Below are 12,480 nucleotides of genomic sequence, written 5' to 3'. Positions count from 1 at the left end.
TTTTATCAGTTCTGAAGTGACTTCAGTTAGACTTACTTTCTCGCTTTAAATCTACTGCCGTTCATGAGAGAATTTCAGAAAAAGATGGGGGAGGAACCGCACAGAGGGAAGGGAGAAACATAGAATCCAGTGGGAAATTTCCACAAAGTACTATTGTGGAAAAACTCCCTCTTAAATTAGTCATTAGCTACTAAAAGTAGCTTTTAAAGCAAGAGTTTTAGGGTTTTTATTTTTAAGTATTGGAATGGCTTTAATATAGCTTGCTATCTATGTATGTATTATACTTGAAAAAGTTAGAGCAAGCACAATGCTCCCTTCCTATAAATGGTACACTCTCTAAATGGCTGCTGTGGCAGGAGCTTGGCTGGCCTAAAGCCAGGAGCCAGGAGCTTCTTCCAGGTCTTCTTTGTGAGTGTAGGGGCCCAAGACCTTGGGGACATCCTCCACTGCTTTCCCAGGCCATTAGCAGGAAGCTGGATCAGAAGTGGAGCAGCTGGGACTCAAACTGGTGCACACATATGGAATGCCAGCATTACAGGCTGATATTTGGCTTGCTGTGCCACCATACCAGTCCCTCTTATTATCCTTCAGTAAATATTGTCTCCAGTTTGTTTTTTTTATTTTCAAAACTACTTTAAAACATCTTAAAATATTTTTGTTTACAGTTACCGTATGTGTTTACCTAACATTATACTACATTTTATTGCATGTATACAACGTGTTCTAGCCAAGCCAAGGTTATTAGCACTTCCCAGTCTTTGTCATTTCCATTATGGCTGCAGCTGTGGAGGTCTCCTAAAAATAGGTGCTTAGTTCAGGCAAAGTAGGGATAAGTCCAGGTAAGGCAGAGCCAGGCTTTCACTGGTGGCAGGACATGTGCTAAACAGAAGTCAGGTTTGGCTTGCCTTCTCTTTTTTGTGGTGCCTCTCATAGTCGACCTTGAACTCTATTTCTGTGGTTGAAGGAGAAGAAGGGTTTTGCTGGATAGAGTTGACATGCAATGGATACCTGGGAAACCCAATGATTTGGACTTGGGATTGTCAGCAGTGAGACTGGGGCATGTTCTCACTGGGTCCCTAGACTAGTTCATGAGACAGTGGTTCTGGAAGCTCATGGTACAGAGACAGAATGAGCTGGTTCGGATGCTGACTTCTGCTTACCCTGTCTTATTTCTCATCCTGTGAGTCTGGACTGAGATACAGGGAGTTCAGTGTCTAACCAGATGCCTTGGTAATTCCGTGTAACCTGGGATGTGCTCCAAACACATTGTCTCAGGTGTGCATGGCAGAAGGGGAAGGCAGAATGGGAACAAGCGAAGGGCAGCGCAGGCCATGTGAATTGCGGCTCTCTCCTCATGATCTTTCCTGTGTCTGATTTGCTCTGATCCACATTTTGGCAGGGGGAACTTGAGTGAGAGGGAGTGCGTGTGCAAGGAGCTTGGATGAATCCTTTCCATTTGGGAAAGTGTATTCACATCAGTTGTGTTGTGGTAAACTTAGCAGACAACAAAGATAGAGGCAGAGAGGGCTTTCTTTCCCCACCAGAATCAGGCCTTCTCTCACTCCGGCCCTTGTTTAAAAATCAGTGCCTCAGCATTCCCAAGGCCCCGGGAGGAGAAAGTCAAGGCAACTTGTCACGGATGGTTCTGTTTATGGTACATTGTTGCCAAGTTTACATACAGGTTAAGACAAGTAACCAACTCATAGGAGGAAAAATAAGCTGCCACAGAGTTAATCCTGACCCAGCTGAGAATTCCTAAGTGAACTGTAACATTACTACTGAGCAAGATGGACTCCATAGGGGCTGTATTTATATATGTATCTTTGACAAGGACTGGAAAGCACAGTGTTTGTACTTATCAGTGATGGAGTCCATGCAGTAGGTGTGTATAACACGAAGGTGTGAAGAGAACAGCTCCCTGACTGGCAGGGCCCGGCTAGCTCAGTCGGTAGAGCATGAGACTCTTAATCTCAGGGTCGTGGGTTCGAGCCCCACGTTGGGCGCCACTTGCCGGAGTCCAGCTCCGGCCGAGGTTCAGAGCTCGGGAAGGGTGCGTGGATGAGGCGTGAAGAGAGGAAGAAAGGAGACGGACCACCAGATTCCTTGATCGTAGTGGACTAAGTGAGAAAGCTGTCCGCTTTATTTATACAGAAGCAGTACAAAGTTTTTTCTTAGGGGCATATTGACATAGCTTCAGGGGGACACAATTTACAACTTCCTGAGGAAGGATTGAGGAAGGATTCCACATTCCTTGCTTATCTTGGCTTGCCAGTCGTTATCTGCTCTCCTCAGGTCTGGGCTATAACCTAGGCACCATCTGTGTCAACCAGACCCCTACCTTGAATTATGTACGAGTTAAAAGGACTGGGGCCTTGGTTTATGGGGATCAGGATTATTGACATTAGTTGGCCATAGGTCTGTAAGCTCACAGTTTGTTAACCAAACGAGTAAAGCAAGGGTAAAAACGGCGGAAAGAATTGCAGTTAGCAATGAGCTAAGTTACTCTGTTTAAGTTTCAACTCTACAATGGATGAGTGTTTCTAAAGACAATTCCACAAATTGTTTCAGTATTAGACAAGGCATTATCCATTCCAACGTTGCAACCAAGAGTTTCTTAGTAGACAACACATCTTATGCAGTAATACACTCCTAATACAATTCTTGTTCTACAACTTATCTATCACTAAATGGGAGAAATACATCAAGAGAGAAAAAACATGAAGATCTAAGACAAAAAGTTATAAACATTACATTCCTCTACAACTGCATGTTCTACAACTTCATAAGTGATCAAATAATAATCAAAAATATATCTTTATGATATTAGTGAAATCACCCTGTATTTCCTCAGGCTAAAAATGTATGAAAACAACTAAAACAACTACATTTTCTATATTCTAAAGAATTGTAAGGACAGGCTAACCTTTAAGACCACAGTAACCATACTTTTTTTGCCTTAGCAGGATAGCCTTCAGGGTTACAGTAGCTATATTCTTCGTCATAGCAGGATGGCCTTTAGGGTCACAGTAACTATATTTTTTGTCATAGCAGAATGACCTTTAGGGTCACAGCAACAGGATAACTTTTAGGGTTCCTCTTATCAAGCCATTCCCCAGAAAGCATGCTAAATATCTGGGCCAGATTTTATGGCAATGGGTAAACAGCACAGACTTAATTATACTCCTATGTGTAGTTAAAGGCCCACTCACCAGGACATCCTCAGTAACATTAACTCTTAAGCTCACATTGGTTGTAAAAACCATCTCACAGGGGCAGACAATGCCTCAATAGATTACAAAATTCTTAGTGGAGTGGTTGAGTGCCCATGTGAAGGGGAGTGAAAACTGCGTCAAGGTGGTCAGAGATGAATCCACTTAGCCCTGCTAAGCAGCTGGTAGCTCCCCGGGCCCTGCCAGTCAGGGAGCTGTTCTCTTCACACCTTCGTGTTATACACACCTACTGCATGGACTCCATCAAATCAGCTCATTTAAAATTGTGCCTGCTAAAGCTCTCATATAATAGAGTATTTGACTTTCATTTCAAGAGATCTAAAGACGTTGAAGAATCTACAGAGGACATTATGAATAGGTCCTCAGTGTGTAATTAGTCACTTTTTCAGCAATTAACTTTAAACCACTTATTGCAGAATTGTTTGTTCTCAATTCTGCCTGCCAACTGCACATATGGGCAAAGGTGCCCATTGTATTAGTTAAATGGGTGGCAATGGTGGAATGATCTAATTGAGTGTTCCCATTTTCAGATTACAGGCTCTTGGTTGGGGGGCAGGATCTAATCTCAAAATGAGCTTTTGCCATCCTACGCAGTCAGGGCTTTCAAAAGCACGAAAGTGCAGGGCTTGTATCTGAAGACTTGGATGAGAAAGAATTTCAGAAGGTACCACTGTGACAGAGATGTGAGAGAAGGAGGGTGTGAGAGAAAGCGGCTACCTTGTAATGTCACTTGAGGTCTTATATCGAGGCCTCAGATGCCTCATGCATGTCCTTGGAAGTTAACATGTAGACAAGATGTTGAAATAGCACCAAGAAAGGAAAAACACAAAAATTGCTACTTGAGCAACCATTGCTTTTGCATTCAGCAAGAGAGGAAATTTGATATTGAATTCTGAAGGTATTAGATTGAGCAGGTGATGGGTAGGTGGTGGAGAGACCACAACTAAAGAACTGTGGTTTAATTGTGTTAAGAACTATCAGTATGCAAGATTTTTCAAGTATTTTTGTATTCCCGAACTTGTCTTTTAATGTCACTTTTCATAAAAGTTTTGACATATACCCATTTGGTCCTCTTTCAAACAATCATAATGTGGGATTACATTCTAATAGATAAAGGTTTAGTATGAACTATAACTTGAAGGAATTGTTGCATTTTTTCTTGATTTAGAATATCTGAAAGAAAACAGATTTATCAATTAAAGTTGAAAGAATAATATAATTCTGGAGTTTGGAGCAACAAAGTTTGTCTTTCTGAGATAATATAAATCAAATCATACCAACATATACTCCATATCTGGCATATAGAAAATAATTTTCATAATTGTTATGAAAATTATTGAAATAGCCAACTATTAGAAGATATAGATATTTGAGAAGTAGGAACTTCCTGTAGCACTTAACAAGATTCATACGTTTGTCAAACTGATGTGTTAGTTATCATTTAACTGGCGCCTTTAGAAGGAGATATAATTACACAGTGACAAATGTTTTTATTTTTATTGTTATTTTCCATGATACAACTTTGTAGGTATAACAATTCCCCATCCCTTTCCAATTCTTCTTTCCCCATTTTCCCATCCTACCGTCTTCCCTCATATTATTATGAAAATGTAGTCCTTCACTGACCCTAGAAACAAACGCAGGGAGTATGGAGGTAAACAACCCAGAAGAGGCTTTGGAAAGTGACCCACTGGCATACATTTGGCTCAGGTTGGGTGCAGACCAGGCTGAGTCGGTTCACGTCATCCACTGGCAAATCCGAGTGCTGGAACTGTGTGGGAGCCTGGCCAGGTTTGGTTGCGATAAAAACAGTACAAAACACCAAATGCCAAGGTGAAATGGCCTGTGCCAATAGGGAATGCAGCACCCAACCAGCACACCTCCCGCTGGTTTAGGTGAGGGATGAGTGTGTGATGGGCAGAGCCGGGAAGAGCTGCAGTACTCATTGGTTCCAGTGGAGGTCGGGGATCAGAATAGAACCAACCCAGGGATTACAACCACCAGCTGATCGGAGTGATGGACTGTGGCGGGCACTGTGCTTACTAGTAGTGCATGTAGGAGCCTGGACTGGGAACACCTCAAAGTTTCTTTGGGGATTCCCCTGAACAAAATGGAGGAATCAAAGCATTAACCAAGAAAAGATAGAAGATGGAGTAGATCAATCAACCACCTCAGCTATATGTTTGCAGCGAAAAACTGGACAAGGGGAAACTCTAAGATGGACTATGTCAATCAGTGGACTCTGCACCAGTCTCATCGTACCTGGATTGTTGTTGATGATATGTTGGAGTTTCTAATTGATCGAGGTGACGCTCTGCTGGCTCTGCCCTCAAACCTGAGAGGGCCTCCCTAAGAGGCCGTTGAACTTGACTGGACAAGTGGGATGCTGGACTCTGTATGGTGTGAGCTTTTAATTAGGGAGTCCCAACGGTACTTGAGCTGTGGTTATGCATCAAGGTGAAGGAACTCACCATGGGGGAAGGGTTTGGGGTGAAGTGGGGAGAATCCCAGTACCTATGAAATTGTGTCATGTAATACATGTAATTAATGAATAAATGAATAGAAAAAAAAATAAATACAGAAAAAATAAATTAATGCATTTACCTTTCTGCAAAAAAAAAATGTAGTCCTTTAGTAACAGTTACAAGTTCAACGTTCTGCTATTTAAGAATATCATGGCATTGCAGTTATAGACTGGACAAAGGGAGACTCTGTGATGGACTATGTCAATCAATAGATTATTCCACAGCCTCATTGTGTCTGAAGTGGCAAGATTGGCAGCAATGCATAACTGGTGAACTACCAGGACCATTTGATCAAGGATCTCAGAGCATGTCCTATATCTGGGACTTGGGGTGGGTGGGAGACTGGGTGGGGTTTCTCCTCAATATTCCCTTTAACCCTTGTAACTTTTTATCCTAATCAACAATGTAAAGATTGTCAAAATATAATTAAAAAAACAACTATTTAGATTAATGGAACAGAGTAGAAATCCCAGAAATTAACCCACACAGCCCAGCAACTAATTTTTGACAAGCCAACTGTAATCAATCCAGGGAGAATGGATAGCCTTTCAACAAATTGTCTTGGAAAATTGTATCTACACTTGCAGAAGTGTGAAGCAAGACCCATATCTTAGAACACATGCAAAAATCAACTCTAAGTGGATCAAGGATCTAAATCTACAGCTTGATATCATTAAAAATTGAGGACACTCTATAAGACACAGGCAGAGGCAAAGACTTCTTAGAAAAGATCCCGGAAACAAAAAATAAGCAAATGAAACTACATCAAGCTAAGAAACATCTATACTGCAAAGGAAGCTTCAACAAAGCAAAGAGGCAGCCAACAGAATGGCAGAAAATATTTGAAAACTGTGCAACTGATAGAAGATTTATATCAGGATCCATAAAGAGCTCAAGAAACTCAACAACAACAAAGCAAAATGAGTTAAGAAATCAACAGAGGATATGAACAGACATTTTTCAAAGGATGAAATTCAGATGGCCAAGAAAAGTATTAAAAAATGCTCAAATTCACTAACCATTAGGAAAACACAAATAAAAACCACAATGATGTTTCTCCTCTTTACACTCAGAATGACTGTTACACAGAAATAAAAAAGCAATGAGTGTTGGCAAGGATGTAGGGAAAAAGGTTCCCTAATTCACAGTTGATGGGAATATGAACTTGTGCACTCACGGAAACAGTGTGAAGATTCCTCAGGGATCTGAAAGACAGATCTACCATATGACCCAGCCATCCCGGTTGTGGGATGACACCGGCATATAAGAATTATCTGTCCTTCATGTTTCAAGCATCTCAATTCACAATAATGAAAATATAGGGTCAACCCAGATACCTGTCAACTGATAAATAAATGAACACACTGGAAATCTACGCTGCCGTGAAAAAGTGTGCAAGCTTGTCCTTTTTAACTGAATGAAACTAACTGGAAGCCATCATGATTAGTGAGAAAGTCCAGTCCCCCAAAGACGAATATCATATGTTTTTCCTGATCTATGATAGGTATTATACAGGGTACAAAAACGATCTGTATGATTGAGATTGATATCCTGAAAATCAATTGTTGTCTACAGCCTTTGTCTATGCTCCTGAGGGATATTAGGTTGTATTTTTCTGTTTACTATGTGCTGATATCTTCCTTTAATGAAGTGCTAAGCCTGTGATTGAGAGTAGAATGAAAATATGCCATTATGAAAATTAAGAGGAAACAAAGAATAAGAAGGCAGGATGGAGGGTAAAATGTGGTGTCACTCTACTCCTAAGGATGTGTCATCAAATACATGAAATTTATTCACTTTATATAAGTGAAAACAAGTATGTTAATAATTAAGAGTTGGTCTAAGTAATCCTAGAGTATATTAGATATTTCAATGTTCCAGGTATTTTTGGACACAAGTGTTTTCAAAGTTTTATGTGTTTGTTCTGTTCCCTTTTCTTTAAAAAAAAAATCCATTACTTACTAAACACTCAGCTCAAAGGATCAGTTATTCACATAACACTCAAAAAGCAGACAAATGACAGGACAAAAGGGAGCTTTTTTCCAGAGCAATATATTCAGGATGTTGGCTGTCAGAACCATTTTTTTTCCCAAGGTGCATGAGAAGTTTTCCATCCTCTTGTTAGAGTTGGCATTTCGTGTGTGTGGTGTTATATTTGTGATATTTTTTTGATGGCTCAAACCTGGCCAATGTTTACGTTAATTTACCTATAGTATCAAAAGAGATAAAATTACAAGAGTTAAAAATATCGATGGCTTTATTTTTGATTCTAGACTCAGACATCTTTTTTTTTTATTACGTTGCATTACGTGACACAGTTTCATAGGCTCTGAGATTCCCCCAACCCCTCCCCATGCCCTTCCCCCATGGTGGATTCCTCCACCTTGTAGGCATCTTTTTTTTTTAATTGTTTTTTGATACAGTTTAGTTGTTGCTGGAGTCTCCCTTCCTCCACCCCCAAGTTCTTTGCCTTCCACTGTGTTCTCCCCTTCATTCTCACAATGGGTGTCTTTCATGAATTTTCACAAGTCCATCATGCTGCCGATGGAGTGTCTCCCAACCATGCAGGAGACTGTTAGTCACTTCGTTGTGAGTTCATTTTTGTATCCCAGGATCCCAATGAAGGTACAATGAGGACTAGATCTTTGTTATTTGTAGGCAGTACCAATAACAGTGATAAAAGGGACATTGACCATCTCAGGTAATTATAAACAATCCCAAAAGGTCAGGTATCATATGCTTTCTCTACTGTAAGAGAATATGATGTCAAATCTAGGGATATTACATATGAATCCTACTTACGTCATTTCATACATACCTGTGCCTTCTGCAATAAGATCTTGTGATGTAATTTGTTAACCAACCATCCATCAGAGGCTCATTGATTATAACTACCTGAGATGGTCAAGCAACTTTTTATTTAAGAAAATACAATACGTATTTTGATGTGCCGAGAAAATGTGTTGATTTTAATAGACAAAGAAGGGTTGAAAATGTGGATTTGGCACCTCAAAGTTACTTTCCTTGTAAGGCAAGAACAGGGTGATAAACTGTTTACTGGTTAGCAACAGGTTACCTTAGGCTAACTTTTTTTTTTTTTTTTTTGGTTTGCATACAGATTGGGCAGAGGTACTTGAAACTAACTGACCTGTCTGCTTTCTCCGGATCAGATAACACTTTAGTTTCAGTTGGTGATGTGGAATTTTAGCCTGGGTGACTTCATGTTTATAGTCTGACCTAATGGTGCCAGTACAAAAGCTTAGATTAAAAAGAATGACTTCCTAAAATTTTTGTTTAATAACGGAGACTCCTTGGTGTCTTCATTCGTTTTGTAAAGCATTTTATTATTTAAAAGGAAAGAGAGAAACTATGAATATGAATCTCACATCTGTTGGGTCACTCTCCAAATGGTTACAACAGCTAGGTCTGGACCAGACCACAGCTGAAGCCGGGAGCTGGAATTTCATCTTGGTCTCCTAGGTGCATGGCAGGGATAACATTCTTGGACCATCTTCTTTTAAAAAAATCTTTTGAGAATTCATTTTTTAAGTGCAAATTTTACAGAGAGAGAAGGTCTTTTATCCACTGGCTTGCGTCCCAAGTAGCTGCAATGACCAGAGCTGAGCAGATCTAAAACCAGGAGCCAGGGGCTGTTTTCAAGTCTCCCATTTGGATACAGGGGCCCAAGGACATGGGCCATCCTCTACTGCTGTCCGAGGCTATTAGCAGGGAGCTGGATTGGAAGTGGAGCAGCCAGGACACAACCAGTGCCCATATGGGATGCTGACACCACAGGGTAGAGGGTTAGCCACTGTACTGTCTCTTTAGGACCATGACCATCTTCTAATTCTTTCTCAAGACCACTAGCAGGTTTGAAAATTGAGTTAGGGTACTCAAAGGGGTACCGTAACTGGCTCTGCCCCAGCACGGGCCCTGTGTTCTTAATTCATTTGTGAAGCACTTGGAGTCATTGAGGCTGCATGGAACCCCAGTCTAGGGAGTTCCCTTCTGCCAACCTGAACACAGAAAATGAAGCTCCTTCCATTCTCTGATCTTCCTCCTTCCCTCTCTTCCCTACCTACCCCTACTCTGTAAGGTTGTAACTAGACATTTTCCCTTGTGAAGTTGGTGTTCTTGCTAGGAGGGGACAAGATAATTATACTGCTTTCTGCATTAGCCCAATAAGCTGGAAAAGAGTTCAGCAGTTTCCCCTGCGTTATATAGATAGGCCTGTATCCACTTTCAGCATTTGAAGGACAGATGTTGTCGCATGACAATGCTTTCCCTTGATGTTTTGGGTGTTCCTCCCTTCCAGGCCTGATTGGGTTGCACTTGGGTTTCTTGGATACTGTGAGATGTGGTGGGTGGTGAGCAGGGAATTGTGAGAAGCAATGCACACCTTTTCTAGGCAGGAACATTCGTGTTGTTCATCTGCCATTGCTGGGATCCTTTTTATGCATCTCTCAGTGCCTGCAAGTTTAGTCATGGCGGCAGCTCTGTCACGACACAGCAGAGTAATGAGAAGAGCCGTGTCCTTGGAGTTGTGGCTGGTCTTACGGTGTGAGTAAAACATTGGCTTTTTTAGTTTTAGACACAAAATGGAGGTTGATTGTAGAACTAGATGTCATGCTTCCATAAAAGATTTTTAAATACAGGCATGTTAATTAAATGTGTTACATAAAAGTTACAGCTTAAATTTAATAAGTTGAAGATATATAGTAAGGGGCTAGTGTTGCGATAGGTTAAACTACAGCCAGAGGTGGCAAATACTGGCTTCTCTACTTTCAATACAGTTCCCTGGTAATGGTCTGGGAAAGTCAATGGAGGATGATCCAAGTGCTAGGCCTCCTGCCATCTATATAGGAAAACTGGAGGAAGCTCTTGGCTTTGGCTTGGCCCCACCCAAGCTGAAGCAGCCATGTGGGGAGTTAACAAGTAGATTGAAGATCTCTCTCTCTTTCTCTCTTTCAACATAAACAAATCATAACAAGAAAGATGTATGGTAAAACAGGAAACACATTGACTTATGAGTAATATTAGAGTCAGGTGCCTAGAAACTAACTTTACTGGAACCTTGATAGTAGAACTCTAATCTCTACAACTGTAAGAAAAAGCATTCTTAATATCACCCAGACTATGTGGTTTTGTTCTGGCAGTCCAGGTTGTCTAACACATTCGTTCACTTAACTATTACAATAAGAAGCAGACATGGAAGGGGAAGTGCCCTAGATCATTTGGTGATCCAAACTCAGGAAGCCAGGAGCTCACATGTAAATCCCCAAATAAAAAAAAAATAGTCCTGACAAATTCTGTGTCCAGGAGGTGCAGGGCCAGTTTAGTGATTTTCATGTTTCATGTACGGTTCCTCCCAGATTCAGAGTGTAGTGCACCTGCTGAAGTCACTTACAGGTACTTCAAAAAAGTTCATCCAAAATGGAGTTAAAAGTTTATTTTGGGGGCTCGGCAGTGTGGCCTAGTGGCTAAGGTCCTCGCCTTGATCCCATATGGCCGCTGGTTCTAATCCCGGCAGCTCCACTTCCTCTCTATCTCTCCTCCTCTCAGTATATCTGACTTTGTAATAAAAAAAACAAAATAAATCTTTTAAAAAAAGAAAAAAAAAGTTTATTTTGGCATTGAATTCTGGAAATTGACGTGTATTTTCCCCCCATAATATGTGTTTATCATAAACTTTGTAAAGGCTTCTAATCTGCATTGAAATGAATCTCTGGGGAATAATGAGGTGGGGAGGCATATAAAAAAACTAATCAAGTTTAGCTTCCTGAGAATCAAGTGGGCAGGAAGATTTGAGTGTGAGTTCCTTGTAGCCCTGTGTGGGTAACCCCAGAGGCCCTTCTGTCTGTGGTGTTACTCTCCTTGAATCAAAAGTTTCTAGGAAAGCAAGGATTGAGGCTACTGGGTGATTGTACATTCTGACTTTTTTTTTTTTTACCATGTATTTAAATGCAGAGTTGGTCTTTGTGTAGACAGTAGGTCAATGCCATTCTCTTCTGCATACAGCTGGAGCATATGGAGAACCCAGATGGGACACAAGCTTCAGTCGATTCTATTAATCAGCCATTTGTAGACGTAGGTGCTTCTATGTAGGTAAGTCTGCAATATCTTTCATAAACACAAAATCAAATGCAAACATTTTTATATTGTCACAAGCTTGAAGAGATTTATTTTTGAGACAAAGAATTATCTCTAACTCATAAACTTGCTCCATGCTTCACTAAGAAGAGTATTTGTTTTCCAAAATAATCCCCAGAAGTCAGCCAGGAGGTTCTACAGATATTTCAATCTTGTTAATGATGCTTGTTTTACATTCAAATCCGGTTTCTCAGTATCTCTGAAATAGTTGAGAAGCCTTGTCATTTTTCAATTATTCCTAGTAAGTTAAGAGGATTTTGAAGTTTCCTATTAATGAGCCCCATTCTGTTCTGTTCCTCCCAGCTATAGTAAGGAGGAGAGTACAAACTTAAAAGCTCCTGGATTTAGAAAAGCCAGGAGACCTGAGAAAGTTGGAGATGCTATTGGAAATTGATAAAGAGGTGCTTTGGTTATGAGCATACTACCCACGATTGAGTGTAGACATTTGACCCTTGACTTCAGAATGAATATAAGAAAATGAATAAGACATCCCTCATTTACTTAGTACTCACAGTGCATAAGCCATTGGGTAAAGAGTACTGAGTGCATGACATCATTATTTCCTAGAATAATCC

At 40.6% G+C, this 12,480-nt stretch overlaps 1 non-coding gene across 1 annotated transcript; it reads left to right on the top strand.

Annotated features, from left to right (window-relative positions):
* Nucleotides 1–1,930: 1,930 nt before the first annotated feature.
* Nucleotides 1,931–2,003, top strand: TRNAK-CUU (transfer RNA lysine (anticodon CUU)). Its single transcript has one exon. It is a non-coding gene; the product is annotated as a tRNA-Lys (tRNA).
* The last annotated feature ends 10,477 nt before the right edge of the window (nucleotides 2,004–12,480 follow it).

The sequence above is a fragment of the Ochotona princeps genome, chromosome 23, assembly GCF_030435755.1.
Source record: "Ochotona princeps isolate mOchPri1 chromosome 23, mOchPri1.hap1, whole genome shotgun sequence".
Lineage (NCBI taxonomy): Eukaryota > Metazoa > Chordata > Mammalia > Lagomorpha > Ochotonidae > Ochotona > Ochotona princeps.
This window is presented reverse-complemented; position numbering and strand designations above follow the sequence as displayed.